Source organism: Loxodonta africana, chromosome 1, assembly GCF_030014295.1.
Source record: "Loxodonta africana isolate mLoxAfr1 chromosome 1, mLoxAfr1.hap2, whole genome shotgun sequence".
In the NCBI taxonomy this organism is placed as follows: Eukaryota; Metazoa; Chordata; class Mammalia; order Proboscidea; family Elephantidae; genus Loxodonta; species Loxodonta africana.
The window spans coordinates 76,282,950-76,301,855 of record NC_087342.1 but is presented as its reverse complement, the minus strand read 5'-3'; the positions used below and the strand labels follow the sequence as shown (position 1 = coordinate 76,301,855).

At 41.4% G+C, this 18,906-nt stretch overlaps 1 non-coding gene across 1 annotated transcript; it reads left to right on the top strand.

Moving 5' to 3' along the window:
- The first annotated feature begins 4,991 nt into the window (after positions 1-4,991).
- On the top strand, positions 4,992-5,098 carry TRNAL-CAA (transfer RNA leucine (anticodon CAA)). Its single transcript has 2 exons — positions 4,992-5,029; positions 5,053-5,098. It is a non-coding gene; the product is annotated as a tRNA-Leu (tRNA).
- The last annotated feature ends 13,808 nt before the right edge of the window (positions 5,099-18,906 follow it).

Here is an 18,906-nt window from a genome sequence, read left to right as displayed (position 1 = left end):
GTGGTAGTCAAAACAGCTGAAACAGCTACAAGGACAGATACATTGACCAATGGAACAGAATTGAGCACGCAGATGTAAATCCATCCACCTATGGTCACCTATGGCCCAAAGCCCATCAAATGGGGAAAAGACAGTCTTTTTAGCAAATAGTACTGGAAAATATGGAAGTTCATCTGCAAAAACAATGAAAAGAGACCTATACCTCACACCATATACAAAAACTAACTCAAAATGGATCAAAGACCTAAATATAAAGCCCAAAAGTCTAAAGTTCATAGAAGAAAAAACAGGATCAACACTAGAGGCCCTAATACATGGCATTAAGAGGATACAAACCACAATCAACAACACACGAGCTCCAGAGGATAAGTGAGATAACTGGAATCTTCTAGAAATTAAACACTTATGCTCATCAAAAGACTTCATCAAAAGAGTAAAAAAAGAACCTACAGACTAGGAAAAATTTTTGGCTATTACAAATCAGACAAAGGTTTATTCTTGAAAATCTACAAGAAAATCCAGCACCTCTACAACAAAAAGACAAATAAGCCAATTAAAAAATGGACAAAGGAAATGAACAGATGCTTCACCAAAGAAGACATTCAAAGAGCCAACAGACAGATGACGAAATGCTCATGATCTCTAGCCATTAAAAAAAAAAAAAAATTTTTTTTTTTTTTTAGAGAAATGCAAATGCAAACCACAATGTGATACCTTCTCACCCCACCATTATTGGCACAAACCAATAAAACAGGAAATAACAAATGTTGGAGAAGCTGTAGGGATATCCAAACTCATGCATTACTGGTGGGAATAGAAAACGATACAAACATTTTGGAAAATGTGATGACGCTTCCTTAGAAAGCTAGAAATAGAAATACCATATGATCCATCAATCCAACTCTTAGGAATATATCGTAGAGAAATAAGACTTGTCACACAAATAGACATATGCACACTCATGTTTACTGCAGCATTCTTCACAATAGTAAAAAGATAGAATCAGCCTAGATGCCCATTAACAGATGAATGGACAAACTCTGGTACATACACACAATGCAGTGTTACACAATGATAAAGAACCGTGATGATTCTGTGAAGCATCTCATAACATGGATGACATGGATGAATCTGGAGGGCATTATGTTGAGTGAAATGAGTCAATCACAAAAGGACAAATATTGTATGAGACCACTACTATAAAAACTCATGAACAGGTTTCTATAGAAAAAGAAACAGTCTTTGATGGTTATGGGGGAGAGGAGGGTTGGGGATGGGATAAGTGGTAACTTGGGCAACCTGTAAGACAGCAACCTGTAAGACAGCATAGCATACTGGGGAAGCCAGCACAACCTGTACAAGCAAAGCTTATGGTAGTTCCATAGACACATCCAAACTCCCTGAAGATCCAAATCCCTGGGCCAAAGGCTGTGGGGACCATGGTCATGGGGAGCATCTAGCTCAATTGGCATAACATTCTTTACAAAGAACGTGTTCTACGTTCTACTTTGCTGAGTAGCATCTAGGGTCTTAAAAGCCTGTGAGCGGCCACCTAGGATACTCCACTGATCTCACCCCTTTGGGGGCAAGGAATAATGAAGAATACTAAAGATACAAGGGAAAGATTAGTCCCAAGGACTAAGGGACCGCATCTAACATGGCCTCCATCAGATTGAGTCCAGTACATCTAGATGGTGCCTGGCTACCACCACTGACTGCTCTGGCAGGGATCACAACAGAAGGCCCCTAACAGAGCTGGAGAAAAATGTAGAACAAAATTCTAGCTCAAGAAGCAAGACCAGACTTGCTAGGCTGACAGAGAATGGAGAAACTCTGAGAGTATGGCCCCCGGATACCCTTTCAGCTCAGTAATGAGGCCACTCCTGAGGTTCACCCTTCAGCTAATGATTGAAGGCCCATGGAACAAAACAAGTCTAAAGAGGCTCCCCAGTCCTGGGGCAGGGACTGGAAGGCAGGAGGGAATGGGAAAGCTGGTAATTGGGAACCCAGTGTTTAGAAGGGAGAGTGTTGACATGTCGTGGTATTAACCAATGTCATACAACATTGTGTGTACTAACCTTTTGATGAGAAACTAGTTTGTTTTGTAAACCTTCATTCAAAGTACAATAAAAAAAAAATAAAAATAAATTTGACCTAAAAGAGTAATGAAACAAACTTTTGTTTCCACTTTTACATTATCAAGATTTTCCAAAATTCAGCACATAATGGATGCCAACAGATTTTAATTACTAATATATTTAGATAATTTATGTTAATTAGTCTATAATAACTTCACTTCTTAACATATATACATATATATTTTTTTTTTTTGGCCAAGACTGTATGTTTTGTTTCTCACATACGAATAACAGATGATTTAATAAATTAGAACAATGGAAGGTGCCAAGCAAATATCCATAATTTCCTAAGATGTAAAACATATCATTCTCACAGTAGATTTTGGTATTCTGTGGTGACTGCATAGCGTGGAGAAGAAACACAAAATTACTTTACTCTTGTTACATGGTGGATGGTGTTAAACACGATCTATGCTAATGGTCGGATTTTTGCCCTATAAAAATAGATTTTATTTTCTTACATACAATAAAGACTGTAAGCACGCTAGTAGCATAATCAGAATACCAATGACAAAGAAATGGCCTAGAGCTATGCTTCCCAAACTTTGCACATTGGAATCACCTAAGGATATTTATAAAATAACGGTTTGCTGGCTCCCACCCACAGACAATATGATTTAATTCCTAGGGATGCCACTCAGGAATCAGAGTTTTTAAAAGATCTGCTGGGGATTCCAATGTACAGCAATATTTGGGGATCATTGGGAGCTTTCTACTGCAAGTCTGGTCACTGTATCAGCAATATCTACAGCACCAGGGAGATGGTTAGAAGCACAGAATCTTCAGACACACTCACATCTACTGAAAGAGAATCTGCGTTTTAGCAAAATATTGAGGCCAGTTCCTATGCACATTACAGTGTGAGAAGTATTGGTTTAGAGCAGTGTTACTCAAAGCGTGGTCCATTCACCAGTAGTATCAGCAGCACCCAGGAGCCCACTAAAAATGCAATGTTCTTGGAACATACTCTAGACCTACTAAATCAGTATCTCTGGGGATCACGTCCAGAAATCTGTGTTTTAACAAAAGCTCTAGGAGATTCTTAGGTGTACTGTATATACTAAATAAAAACCTGCATTTTCAGCAGATTCCTAGGTCATCTATCAGCTCATTAAGATGATAAAGGGACTGACCTAAGGAATGTAAGAAACGAACGGTTACTGCTCCAAGTTAGGAAACATAACTTGTTCTCTCTCCAAACCAACTTGTGATGGCCCTGAGATAAATGGGAATGACTTGTCTGCATCAATGCAAACAATTTTGATCAGTTGTGGTACCATTTTGGCCAGTAGAAATGATAACCTCAAACATTAAGTGTTTTTTGCCTTATGGAATACACCACTCCTCACCTATTGGCATGGTTAGGTTTATTTTTAAAAATGTATCATCTTGCTTTTGTTCCGAATCCTTTTCTCTATTCATTCCGACTTGGTTGCCTTAACTTAAAAGTTGAAGGAACAGTCCCCAGAAGGTCAAAGTAATATAAAACATCATACTTTTTAAAGTAATAAAGCATAAATGCAAGTACACTTACATCTAATTCAAGAACTCACATTTTCTACTATTTACATTGCCTTCAAAACAGTATTTTGGGTCTTCACATGAGAGCTAGGGTAGGGAGGAAAGCAGAAAGAAACAAAATAAAACAACTTATCCCTGATCGTTGGGGACAGAAATTAGGATCTTTCATTAGTTGTTTTCAAATCCCTACATACAATACTTGGATTACCTTCCACAGATAATGAAGTCTCTAAAGTTATCAATTAGGGACCTACCTAATAAAAAGTTACTGTCAGATAGGATGGAAAGTGAACAGGGAATGAATGCCTCTTACCTTAAACAAACCTGTAGGAATATATCTATCATCTATTACCTATCTGTCTGTCTGTCTGCCTATCTATCTGTCTATCATCTATGTAGAGATTTGACACCAAGACAAAGATCTTTTTGTTGTTGTTGTCTATGGTCTCATACTTCTCTTATTATGTATCCTATACACACATCCTGGAAACCCGGGTGGTATAGTGGTTAAGTGCAATGGCTACTATCCAAAAGGTCACCAGTTCAAACGCACCAGGTGCTCCTTGGAAACCCTATGAGGCAGTTCTCCTCTGTTCTATAAGGTCGTTATGAGTCGGAAACGACTCGACGGCGATGATTTTTTTTTCTTCTTCTTCTTCTTCTTTTTAAACACGTCCTGACTTTCATCTGACATCCTTTCTTTCACGGCCGGCAGAAAGAATAGAAGAGGGGTATACTATGTGAGAGAGAGAAAGAAAAGGGCAACCAGAGAAGACAAGAAAGGGAAAAAGAGGTTGGGGTGGAAGGGAAGCGTGCGGAGGGAAGGAAACTGGAGGAGTGTGGAAGACGCTAAAGTCGCCTGTGTACCCTTGCAGAAAAAGTAAAAATGCCGAAAACAGGATTGAACACGGATATGTAAGTCCAGAGCATGGGCCCGATCTCCACTAATATAACTCCTTAAAATAAAATGTGGGCGACAGATACTGTGGGCATCGCAGAAAGCTGCTGAAAGACCGTTTCAACCCCGCGCGGATAAAATCTGCATCCCGAGTCCTCTACTCCTTAAAGCCGATTCTGTAAGTCGTGGTCTTCAGGGGCAGGCTCGAGCGAGGCGGGGCTGGGGTCATTGGGAGAAGGTGACGTGGGGTGCGAGGCGTGGCCTCCGGTTTAGGATTGTATTAATTCTGTTGTCCAGGGCAAGTTCCAGGTTCTATGTAAAACGTATTTTTTCCTGCTTTTCTCTTTTTAGAAATAATCTTTTTCTCTTTTGCGAACCAACCAGTTTTCAGTCATTTTTTTATGTTTCCCATCCTGCAAGAAAGCTACACGATTGTCAGGATGGCCGAGTGGTCTAAGGCGCCAGACTCAAGCTTCCGCTTCCCGCGCGTGGGGTTTCTGGTCTCCAAAGGGAGGCGTGGGTTCAAATCCCACTTCTGACAGTATCTCGTTTTGTTCCCGTTCCAAAAAAAGAAACCTAGTGCGGTCGAGTCGATTTCCTCTTAGGATTCCTTAAAAGTTGAACCTTGGAGCCCACAACAGCAGAGGTTTCTTCTTACTCTTGCCGGCTTAACTCTCCTCATGCTCTTAACCAGCTCCTCCTATCTGCCTCGCCCCATCCCGCCACCCCGCCCCCAACCCAAGTTCTAGGCCATCACTCTCCGTTTCTTGACCTTTACTCTCTTCCCACCGTCCGTAACGCAACCCTTTTTACCTCAGAGAGGCCCAGCCCGGAATACTCCTGCCAAGGGCCTAGCAACTCTGTACAGATCTCACAGCAAAGCATAGCAAAGAAAGAGGCATCTCTGGCAACTCAAACCAAACAGTTGACAAACAAAAAGACCTGAACTAGAGAATTCTGGAATGTTTTCAGAGTCTTTCGGAAGAAATTTGAAGCCCTGCGGCGCCTGATGCAGGAGAAAGCCATGCAAGAGGCAAGAGCACTGGGGAAGCCACAGGTCAGGCAACACCTGGACACCAGGAAGAGAAGCCCTCTTCCTCCTGCAATACCTAGCCAACATTCTCTCCAGGCAAATCCTCAGGGCTAGGAAGCAAAGGAAAACTACTTTAAAGGCTCAGATTTATTTTCACAAGGCAGGGAAAAGGATGATTTGGGGCTGAGAGAAAATAAATCCATACTCAGCACTGTTGTTGTTGTTAGGTGCCATTGAGTCGTTCCGACTCGTAGCGACCCTATGAACAACAGGACAAAACACTGCCGAGTCCTGAGCCATCCTTACAAACCTTGCTATGCTCGATCTCATTGTTGCAGCCACTGTGTCAATCCACCTAGTTGGGGGTATTACTCTTTTCCGCTGACCCTGTACTCTGCCAAGCATGAGGTCCTTCTCCAGGAACTGATCCCTCCTGACAACATGTCCAAAGTATGTAAGATGCAGTCCCGCCACCCTTGCTTCTAAGCAGCATTCTGGTTCTACTTCTTCTAAGACAGATTTGTTCGTTCTTTTGGAAGTCCATGGTACAGATTTGTTCATTCTTTTGGCAGTCCATGGTACATTCAATATTCTTTGCCAACACCGCAATTCAAAGGCGTCAATTCTTTTTTGGTATTCCTTATTCATTGTTCAGCTTTCACATGCATATGGTGCTATTGAAAATGCCATGGCTTGGGTCAGGTGCACCTTAGTCTTCAAGGTGACATCTTTGCTTTTCAAAACTTTAAAGAGGTCCCTTGCAGCTGGTTTACCCAATGCAACGCATCTTTTGATTTCTTGACTGCTGCTTCCATGGCTGTTGATTGTGGATCCAAGTAAAATGAAATCCTTGATGACTTCAATCTTTTCTCCGTTTATCGTGATGTTGCTCATTGGACCATTTGTGAGGATTTTTGTTTTCTTTATGTTGAGGTGTAATCCATACTGAAGGCTCTGGTCTTTGATCTTCATTGGTAAGTGCTTCAAGTCCACTTCACTTTCAGAAAGCAAGGTTGTGTCCTCTGCATAACATAGGTTGTTAATGAGTCTTCCTCTAATCCTGATGCCCCATTCTTCTCCATGTAGTCCAGCTTCTCATATTATTTGTTCAGCATACAGATTAAATAAACCAAAACAGATTGAATAGGTATCGTGAAAGAACACAACCCTGACGCACACCTTTCCTGAATTTAAACCAATCAGTATCCCCTTGTACTGTCCTAACAACTGCCTCTTGATCTATGTAAAGGTTCCTCATGAGCACAATTAAGTGTTCTGGAATTCCCATTCTTCGCAATGTTATCCATAGTTTGTTATGATCCACATAGTCGAATGCCTTTGCATAGTCAATAAAACACAGGTAAACATCCTTCTGGTATTTTCTACTTTCAGCCAGGATCCCTCTGACATCAGCAATGATATCCCTGGTTCCACGTCCTCTTCTGAAACCGACCTGAATTTCTGACAGTTCCCTGTCGATATACTGCTGCAGCTGTTTTTGAATGATCTTCAGCAAAATTTTCCTTGCGTGTGGTATTAATGATATTGTTCTATAATTTCCACATTCGGTTGGATCGCCTTTCTTGGGAATAGGGATAAATATGGATCTTTTCTAGTCAGTTGGCCAGAAAGCTGCCTTCCATATTTCTTGGCATAGGCGAGTGAGCACCTCCAGCGCTACATCTGTTTGTTGAAACATCTCAATTGATATTCCATCAATTCCTGGAGCCTTGTTTTTCTCCAATGCCATCAAAGCAGCTTGGACTTCTTCCTGCAGTACCATCAGTTCCTGATCATATGCCACCTCTTGAAATGGTTGAACATTGACTAATTAATTCTTTTTGGTATAATGACACTGTGTATTCCTTCCATCTTCTTTTCATCCTTTCTGGGTCGTTTAATATTTTCCCCATGGAATCCTTCACTATTGGAAATCGGGAACTTGAATTTTTTCTTCAGTTCTTTCAGCTTGAGAAACGCCGAGCATGTTCTTCCCTTTTGGTTTTCCATCTCCAGCTCTAAGCACATGTGATTATAATACTTTGCTTTGTCTTCTCGAGACGCCCTTTGTAATCTCCTGTTTAGTTCTTTTACTTCACCAATTCTTCCTTTTGCTTTAGCTGCTTGATGTTTGAGAGCAAGTGTCAGAGTCACCTCTGACATTCACCTTGGTCTTTTCTTTCTTTTCAACGACCTCTTGCTTTCCTTTCCTCATGTATGATGTCCTTGATGTCATTCCACAATTCGTCTGGTCTTCGGTCACTAGTGTTCAATGCGCCAAATCTGTTCTTCAGATGGTCTCTAAATTCTGGTGGGATATACTCAAGGTCATATTTTGGCTCTTGTGGACTTGTTCTGATTTTCTTCAGTTTCAGCTTGAACTTGCATATGAGCAATTGATGGTCTGTTCCACAGTCGTCCCCTGGCCTTGTTCTGACTGATGATATTGAGCTTTTCCATTGTCTCTTTCCACAGATATACTCAATTTGATTTCTGTGTGTTCCATCTGGTGAGGTCCATGTGTATAGTCACCGTTTACGTTGGTGAAATAAGGTAGTTGCAATGAAAAAGTCATTGGTCTTGCAAAATTCTATCGTTTGATCTCTGGCATTGTTTCTATCCCCAAGGCCATATTTTCCAGCTACTGATCCTTCTTCTTTGTGTCCAACTTTCACTTTCTAATCGCCAGTAATTATGAATGCATCCTGATTGCATATTTGATCAATTTCAGACTGCAGCAGCTGATAAAAATCTTCTATTCATCTTTGGCTCTAGTGGTTGGTGCGTAAATTTGAATAATAGTCGAATTAACTGGCCTTCTTTGTAGGCGTATGGATATTATCCTATCACTGACAGGGTTGTACTTCAGGATAGATCTTGAAACATTCTTTTGGACAATGAATGCAACACCATTCCTCTTCAAGTTGTCATTCCCAGCATAGGAGACTATATGATTGTCCGATTCCAAATGGCCAATACCAGCCCATTTCAGCTCACTAATGCCTAGGATATTGATGTTTATGCGTTCCGTTTCATTTTTGAAGATTTCCAATTTTCCTAGATTCATACTTCGTACACTCCATGTTCGGATTATTAATGGATGTTTTCAGCTGTATCTTCTCATTTTGAGCCACGCCACATCAGCAAATGAGGGTCCCGAAAGCTTTAGTCCACCTACATCATTAAGGTCGACTCTACTTTGAGGTGGGAGCTCTTCCCCAGTCATCTTTTGAGTGCCTTCCACCCTGGGGGGCTCATCTTCCAGCGGTATATCAGACAATGTTCTGCTGCTATTCATAAGGTTTTCACTGGCTAATCTTTTCAGAATTAGACTTCCGGGTCCTTCTTCCTAGCCTGTCTTAGTCTGGAAGCTCAGTTGAAACCTGTCCTGCATGGGTGTTCCTGCTGGTATCTGAATACTGGAGACATAGCTTCTAGCTTCACAGCAACACACAAGACCCCACAGTACGAAAACCTGACAGACACATCGGGACATATTGTTTTATGACATTGTTCAAAAACCCTAGAACATGTCAACACTCTCCCTTCTCAACCTTGGGTTCCCTATTACTACCAAAAAAAAGAAAACAAATCCAGTGCCCTTGAGTCGATCCCAACTCACAGCAATTCTATAGGACAGAGTGGAACTGGGCCTTAGAGTTTCCAAGGAGCGCCTGGTGGATTCAAACTGCCGACCCTTTGGTTAGTAGCCAAAGCACTTAACGACTATGCCACCAGTATGTATGTGTGTGTATATATCTATATTTATATGGAGACTTTTTTTTGACCTGAAAATGAGATACTGCTGTAACTAACCCTAAAGCATATGGCTTTGGAACTGGGCAGCAGTTGGAAACTGGTAAGACCTTCAGGAGAATGTTAATGAAAAGGTCCCCGAAATGGGAAGACAATTTCTATCTGCTGCCTAGTTAGGAGAATGAGGAAATTATTAGTAGAAGCAGAAGTAAAGGGGCCCCTTGTTATCTAGTGAAAAAGAAAGTTTAACAACACTGTTGTTGTGGTAATACAGAAGGTAAAAATTATACCCAATGAACTGGGTGATTTAGCTAAGGATATTTCCAGGCAATGTGTTGAAGGTGACCCCTGGTGTTTTCTAGCTGCCTAAGGTAAAGCTATGAGTTGGAATCGACTCGAGGGCACTGGGTTTGGTTTGGTTTTTTTAAGATGAAATGGGTGAACTGTTAAGTATAAAAGAACCATGACTTTCTGTATATTAAAAAATAAAACCTTCTCATTTCCAGCCCCTCCAGATGACAAACAATGCCACATAAGAAAAGGTTTCTGGGAAAATAGCAGACCCATGACATTGTCAGAAACTAGGGTCTAAAAATGAAACCAAGTGCATAATCATAAAATGTTTTATTCAGACCTCAGACAGATTCAACTGGTCCCTCAAACAGACTTATGAATGAAGAAGAATTCAGGTGATTTTAGGCCCATCTCTCAAGCCACCGTACCTGAAAGGGGCCCAGATGAGCTAACCTCTCCACACCCTCTAGGTCTGCCAACTTACAGATTTTTGAACAAACCAATGTTATTGTTTTATCTCCCTGGTTTGGGGGGCAATTTTTAATGCAACAATCATGACAAAAATACAATATCACAAATGAACACTATAAAAGAGAAGAAATTCAAATAGTGGAGCTCAAATTTCAAACAAGATGTGGGAGCTTGTATTCATTCATATTTAACATTTGAAGAAGGGAAAGGATCCAGACATGCTCATTTTGGAACCAACTGGAGGCTTCTCAGGCTAACAATTTCTCTCCATTCTGGACAAGCTTTTATTTATGGAGAGGCATGACTTAGAGTGGTGTGGGATAAGAATCTAGGTCTTAGAGCTCTGTGGAAAGCAGAGAACCAGGCCCAGTACCCACAGAGTTGTGCTGCACTGGAGGCTCTATTAGCCTTCTTTTCACACTCTGATGCACTTCGATAATGTTTCTTTACCTGAGAAGGTGATAAAGAGTGTCCACAGAATTCCCACAAGGCCCATAAACTCTTGTGTTTTTAGTCTTCTTGGAAGAGAAAGGGAATGGCTCATTTGTTGAATCTCTGGCATTCTTGGGACTTCTATCCAGGCTCTTCAAACCTAGCTAAAGTTATTTATGCCTGGCTAGAAATGTATTGACAACTTCTCAGCTTCTGCGGCTGCCTCCTTCCCATCCTACAAAGGAGGAAGCAAAAGGAGTTGTTCCACTAAATCTTACCTTTTAGGGAGTTGAAAGACCTAAAACAATTACAACTACATTAGGCTGTCTTTAGGTTTAGGGAGAGATGTTATGAATTCTGAGTGAGTCCTGTTTGTTGGATAAGAAACTACTGTATTACAAAATTGGGACCTCTCTTTTCTTTGTGTAGCATCACTTAGTCCAACAGAAGTAGCTAGGTTCCTGTGGACTCAAGATCATGCCAATGTGTGTGGACACTGTCAGTGGATACTTGCTATTTTGAAGTAAATGACTATGACAGTATCTCCACAGAATATGATGTAGAGCACAGCCACTGAAAATGTGGTCTACAGACCAGTGCTAATCCGTAAGTGTTTGCTACCAGCCAGCACCATTTCGAGATACACAGCTAGTGCCAGCATGTCAATCAGCTGTATCACTAAGCATTTTGTCTAGTTCTGTTGATCAATGGGTTGATTATTCATTTATTTATTAGTTGTAGAAAGAGTTTTTCAATGAAGTCAGCAGTGCATTTAATTGTATTCTGGTGAAAGTTTACACCTTTTGAGAACCAGTAACTGATGTTCCCTAACTGACAACTTTGCACACCACTGGTACTGGAGAACTGAGTCCCTGGTGGTAACAAATGGTTAAGAACTTGGTTGCTAACTGAACGATTGGAGTTTCAAACCAATTTGTAGGCACATTGGAAAAGGTTTTCTGCTTCTGAAAGGTCACGGACATGAAAACTCTATGGAGCTCACTTCTACTCTGCAACACATGGGGTCATTATGAGTTGCAACGGACTTGATGGCAATTGGTTTGGTTTTTTGGAGTGGTATTAGAGTAACATTCCAACATTAGAATATAGAGCAGTATCCTGCAATTCAAAATGAAAGAGGTTTACAAAATTGTATTCTGAAGCTCACAAAGTCTGCAAAAGAAACAGACTATGTTGCCCTCTAGCAGAAACCATACAGCCAAGAAATATCACTGCAGCCTTCACTGGCTGCTTGGCATAAATGAAATTACCGCTGAAGGCAGAGCTTCACCACATTCTCCCCACAACCAGATGCCTCCTCTGCCTTACTTGATAAAAGATATGCCTTCCACATACCAGTCTCACTGGGTTGCCTCTGTTGGAAAGAATCTATATTTGATGCCTTCATCCTCACTTTATGGAAGTTTGTGGCAAACATATTTGTGTTCCTTCTTGCCATGGTTATGCCCCTAATAAAAAAGGTCTAGAGGTAACCACTTCCTATCAGCTGCTCAAACTCCAATCTACCTTATTATCCAAGGTTTATATAGAATAGAAATTCATGCTCCAACCAAATGTAGGAAGGAATCACAGAAATTACAGCACCAGTGTACTGATTCATTTTCCATTTGCCCTTCCAGGACCATTTTCTGCTCTGCTCTGTACCTTGGAAGGCTGCTTTACTTGGGCTTTCTTGCACCCTGGCTTCTGGCAGGATTCAGCCAATGGGATGTACTAGCAGGAGATCAGATGGCAGGAAGAGAGGGAGAGGTAGATGCAAAAATCCCTCCCACTAATTCCCAGCCAGGCTGTATTTCTCCCATGGGCACAACTCCTGGTGGGTGGCTCCTCTCCCATGGCAAGAGCTCTTGCCAAATTCTGGCAACTCTCCTTCTTTTCCCTGCCCTTTTATGCCTGGGGATACTAAGGACTCCCAGTGTTCTGGTTGCTCAAGGTTTCCTCCCATCTTATTAGTTTCCTTAACTGTCTATCAAGCCCTTCCAGTGGTCTCTCCTCAATTCACTGTTTGAATGTGTGACCTGCTTCCTGCTGAAATACTGATTAATACAACTGTTGTTGTTAGACCCCTTCTAGTCGGTTCTGACTGACAGCAATCCTGTGCACAACAGAAGAAATACCGTCCAGTCCTGCACCATCCTCACAATCATTTTTGCAGCCACGGTGTCAAACAATCTCATTGAGAGTCTTCCTCTCTTTCACTGATAGTCTACTTTACCAAGCATGATGTGCTTTTCCAGAAACTGGCCCCTCCTGATAATACGTCCAAAGTAGGTGAGATGGAGCCTCAGCATCCTCACTTCTAAGGAGCATCTGGCCATACTTCTTCCAAGACAAATTTTTTCATTCTTCTGGCAGCCCATAGTAGAGTCAATATTCTTCTCCCACAGCATAACTCAAAGGCATCAATTCTACTTCAGTGTTCCTTTTTGTTGTCCAGCTTTCCCATGCGTATGTGGTGATTGAAAATATCATGGCTTGGGCGTGGTGCACCTTAGTCCTCAAACTGACATCTTTGCCTTTGAACACTTTAAAGAGTTCCTTTGCAGTAAGTTTACCCAATGCAGTACGTCATTTGATTTTTGGCCTCTGCCTCCATGTACATTGATTTTGAATCCAATAAATGAAATCTTTGATGACTTCCATATGTTCTCCATTTATCATGATGTTGCTTGCTGGTCCAGTTGTGAGGATTTTTGTTTTATTTATGTTGAAGTTTAGTTCATATTGAAGGCTGTAGTCTTTGGTCTTCATCATGAAGTACTTCAAATCCCCCTCACTTTCGGTCAGCAAGGTAGTGTCATCTGCATATCGTAGGTTGTCAATGAGTTGTCATGGATTGAATCATTTCACCCCAAAATATGTGTGAACTTGGGTAGGCCATGATTCTCAGTATTGTGTGATTGTCCACCGTTTCATCATCTGATGTGCTTTTCCTATGTGTTGTAAATCCTGTCTCTCTGAGAATTAAGGTGGCAGGATTAGAGTCAGTTTTTTTATTGAGGCAGGACTCAATCTACAAGATTAGCTTGTGTCTTAAGTCAACCTCTTTTGAGATATTAAAGAGACAAGTGAGCAGAGAGACAGGGAGACCTCGTACCATCAAGAAAGTAGTGTCAGGAACAATGAGCCTCCTTTGGACCAGGGATCCCTGTGCTGAGAAGCTCCTAGACCAGAGGAAGATTGATGACGGGGACTTTCCTCTAGAGCCAACAGAGAGAAAGCCTTCGCCTGGAGCTGGATCCCTGTATTTGGACTTCTAGCCTACTAGACTGTGAGAGAATAAACATCTGATTGTTAAAGCCATCCACTTGTGGTATTTCAGATATATCAACACTAGATGAATAAGACATGAGTCTTCCTCCAATCCTGATGCCATGTTCTTCTTGGATTATTTGTTCGGCTTACAGATTGAATAAATATGTTGAAAGGATACAACCCTAATCCATATGTTTCCTGATTTAAACCACGCAGTGTCCCCTTGTTCTGTTCCAATGACTGCCTCTTGGTCTATGTACAGGTTCAGCATGAGCACTATTAAGTGTTCTTGAATTCCCACTCTTCGAATTGTTATCCATAATTTGTTATTGCCCACACAGTTGAATGCCTTTGCATAGTCAATAAAACACTGGTAAACATTTTTCTGGTGTTTCTGCTTTTAGCCAAGTTTCATCTGACATCAGCAATGATATCCCTTGTTTCACCTTCTCTTCTGCATCGGGCTTGAATTTCTCGCAGTTCTTTGTCCATGTACTGCTGTACCTATATTTACCCAAGTCCTCCTCCCACCCTTGCCCTCTTGATCAACTTGAGAGCAGGTGTTTCACGGATTGGGCCTAGAAGAACAACAAGGTTTGTGACATGAGCAGCAATGTCCCCACATCTGTGATTCTCCCTCTTCAACACAGCCCTAAATTTGGAAATCAGTCCAATGGTCGCTCTGAAAACATTCGTTACAAGAATTTTCAATTAGACATAGATTTCTTTTTGTACAAGAGGTGGAAATTAATAACAACAAATAAAATTTCAGAAAAATTCAGAATCTGGTTTATTCTGACATAAACAATAGGGCAATTCCTACATTTCCTGAGTCATGAATAATTGATCCCCCAAATTCTAAGTAGCTCAGGATTCCTGCTGCTGGAGAACAGTGACAAAATTCACCTCTTACCCCCCTCATTCTCCTCACTCTAGGCTAAATTTATATGCCCATTTTTTGTTTTGTTTTGTTTTCCTGTCATTTGCATTTATGAACTCCAGGTCACATGGGACATTATTTTGGCTGTACTTGACTGAAGAGATCAAAACGTGGAGTGCATGATTGCTGATCATACCCTTTGTGACTCTTTAGGAGCCCTGGTGGTGCAGCAGTTAATAGCTATGTCTGCTAATTCAAGAGGTGGGCAGTTTGAAGCCACCATCCACTGATTCTAAATCCTGTGAGACAGTTCTACTCTGTCCTTATGGGATCACTGTGAGTCAGAATTGGCTTGAGGTTGGGTTTTTTGTTTTTGAGACCTTTTGGAGAGCTGTCTGGCTGGTTTGGGCTTAAACAATAGATTTTGCAGCCTCCCTTCTGGAATAGAGAGAGCTGTATTCCCGAGATGGAAAAGACGCACAGAGCCTTGATTCCCCATCTCCCAACCAGCGATTCCTATTTTTCTGAGTTGTATTAATAAGTTGCTTGTATTTGTCACTAGTAGAGGGTTTTGCTTTTTGTTTTTCTATTATTACCACGACCTTCTGTTTATGGTGAGCTATCAAACCATGAAAGTAGAGAGGAAAACAATTCCTGCTTCTTTTCGAATGGCCTGTAGGGTGAGCTGTGCAGGGCCCAGGACTTCGAACAGGAGGTCTAGGGTCCGTGGCTGAATTTCCTTTTTATCCTGCTCTCTTTTCTTTATATTATGGTTGTTGATTGCCTCCGCCGAGTCCCAAAATAGCTATTCTGATGCCCGCTCAAAGCTCCAAGGATGGCGGAATTTATCTTGTAACAATTTTCTGGTTTCTTTGCTACAGCGCGCTAAGACACGTCTCTTGTATTTGGATTTCAGCGCAGCCCAGCGGGGAATAAGAAACACGGCCCCGAGACTGGAGACCTGAATTGACTCTTGGAAACTTTCAGCCTCAAAGAACAGCAAACAACAGGAAGAGTCTCTCCACTAGGCTCCTGTTCCCAGGAAGTCGCCGCATCTCCCCCCTTCAGGCTGCCTCACTCTTACCCTCTCCTTCAGTCTAGCTCTCTCTTCTCATTTCTACTATTGGGAAAAATGGGACAGAGTTCCCCTGTTTCCCCCCAAGGCTCAAAGAACTGAAATTCTGAATACCCTTGAGAAAAACACCACAGAGCAGAGGGCCTGGCAGTAAGTAAAATCAAGAGGGCACTGAAGTCCCCACCCAAATTCCTTATCTTCAGAACAGACAGGCTGTCATTTCCGTCTCTGGTCAACTTGTAGTTGCCGATCTTCGATTATCCTGGCTTTCTTCCAAGTTCTCAGGAGCCAGATTAGGGGTCTTGTACTTCTTTTGACAAAAGTCAATGGATGGGATGTTAAAGCCAGCAGAGAGTGGGACTTGCTTGAAAATATCCCAGAAAACCAGAGAGGGAATGACAGTGGAATGTCAAATTTTCTAGAAACCAAAAACTAAAAAGAAGTTTGAGTGTGTCAACTATCAGCTTCAGGACCAGGGAATAGTTGCTTCCCTGTGAAACCTCAGTGGTTCAGGAGCTAGAACGCTGGTCTTGTAAACTGGGAGTTGTAAGTTGAATCACACTGGAACCATAGCTATTTGTTTTTCTCTTTGGCTAGATAGTTTGAAGGGTTGTATTTCCTAGAAAAATGGTAAAGTATCGGAAGGCAGCAGTTCAAACCCTCTAGGTACTCCTTCGCAGGAGAAACTTGAATGAAGTACAGCCTCAGAAACCCTACAGGTTAGTTCTATCCCGACCTACAAGTCTCTGTGAGTCAGAGTGGAGGTCAATGGGTTATTTGGGTTTCCCTGAAGCCAAATCTCTAGGAATTCGAGCCTGTTATTAGGCTTACCTACCTTCTCAGAATACAGGAACTCTGCTAACAATAATAGACAGTTCTAAAATGAAGATTCCTAAGGAAAAATGGAAACTAAGCTTCTGGGTTGTTGATAATACAGGAAATTTTGCTGTAAGAAATGTGCTAAAAGCTACCAATGCACAGGTAGTGTCAATCTAAGACAATATAGGCAAGTTAACAAGTGCCCCTGTCCGATAAAACCAAAAACCATACCAGTTTCCGTAGTGTCAATTCCGACTCATATCTGCTTTATGAGACAGCGAAGAACTGCTCCATAAGGTTTCTAAAAAGCACCTAAGTGGATTTGAATGGTCGACCTTTTGGTTAGCACCCAAAGTCTTAACCACCACGCCATCAGGGTTTTCCTGATCTGATAAAGAAATTTGTGGTTAGTTTCAATGAACTGCAACTTAAAGAGTCCTGACTTATTAAGCCAGCCATAGGTCTCAGGGAACCACGGTTGCATAGTGGTTAAGAGCTACCTCTTCCAACAAAAGGTCGGCAGTTCAAATCCACCAGGTGTTCTTGGATATCCTATGGGGGAGTTCTACTCTGTCATATAGAGTCACTGTGAGTGAGAACCCACTCGAAGGTAACAGGTTTGGTTTTTCTTGGTTTATGTGATGTGGGAAAAGGTCCTCAGAGCTTCTTTCGGTTTATGTGCTGGCCTCTTGAAAGGAACAAGGACGTTTCATGCTTTTCTCTCCACAACTGGGTTCCTGCTCAGGAGTTATCTGTACATGCTGGATGCAGGGATTTTGGCTTCTAGAGAGAGATCAGAAAATATTTACATGGGCAAGGCTTTCAATGGAAGCTAAGAATGTGAGGAAAATAAATATTTTAGAATACACCATCCAATCTGTTTCTTCTAGCATAGCACTTTGCTTCATCAGGCTAATCATTTAAATATTATCCCAAATGTTTGATCAAAATTAAGTAAAGGTAAAAAACCATTTTCAAAAAGAAGGAAATAAAACACAGGGAAACATCTTTCTGATATTTTCTGCTTTAGTCATGATCTGATATCCCTTAATCCACATCCTCTTCTGAATCTGGCTTGAATTTCTGGCAGTTATCTGTCAAGGTGCTGCTACAAACACTTTTCAATGATCTTCAGCAAAATTTTACTTGTGTATAGTATAATGATATTGTTCGAGAATTTCTGCCATCTGTTGGATCACCTTTCTTTGGAATGGGTACAAATATGGACGTCTTCCAGTCAGTTGAATAGGTAGATGTCTTCCAAATTTCTTGATTGAGGTGACATTGCATCCCAAATCAAGTGCTGCACCTGTTAGGCTATAGAAAAAGGAAGTGGTGGGATTGCTGTGTTTTTCTAAAGGTAACTATGTGAAGGCCTTCTTTTAGCTTGCTTTCCTCAGTGTCTTAGTCATCTAGTACTGCTAGAATAGAAAAACCAAAAGTGGATGGCTTTAACAAAGATGATTTTATTCTCTCACAGTCTGGTAGGTTACAAGTCTGAATTCAGGGTGTCAGCTCCAGGGGAAGGCTTTCTGTCTTTGTTGGGTCTGGAGCAAAGTCCTTGTCCTCAATCTTCTTCTGATCGAGGAGCTTCTCAGGTGCAAGGACCCCAGGTCTGAAGGATGCACTCTGCTCCTGGTGCTGCTTTCTTGGTAGCATGAGGCCCGCAACTCTCTGCTAGCTTCCCTTTCCTTTTATCTCTTGAGATATAAAAGGTGGTGTGGGTCACACCCCAGGGAAACTCCCTTTACCTTGGATCAGGGAGGTGACCTGAGTAAGTGTGGTGTTACAATCCCACACTAATCCTTTCAATATAACAATCACAACATGGAGGGCAACCACACAATTCTGGGAATCATGGCCTAACCAAGGTGATACACACACTTTTGGGGTAAATAGTTCAACATTCAGTCATTGGGATTTTGAATCTAAGAAACCTCAGAACCGAAACAAAACAAGGTCCTACTGATTCACTTGGCATAGTATGGTCATCCAAAATAATTCCTTCCAGGGCAATGAGAAATCCATTTTTAGGAACTTGTAAAGGATACAAGAGAAAGATTAATATTTTTAAAAGCAGCTTTCAATGCAATATGGTAATTCATGATCAGAGACTGAAATGAAGACACAAAAGTCAGTGTTTGTAGTCCCTTGGGGTGACCCCAAAGGATTTCTAGTCCATTGCCTTAACCACTTGACCATAACTATAGATGCTTCTAGGTTTTCACAGTGGGCTCTGTGTTGCCATATATCATCTATTTCATGCCATTTTTTGCTTTAATAAGGAGTTAATAAGAACTGACAGTAACTAAT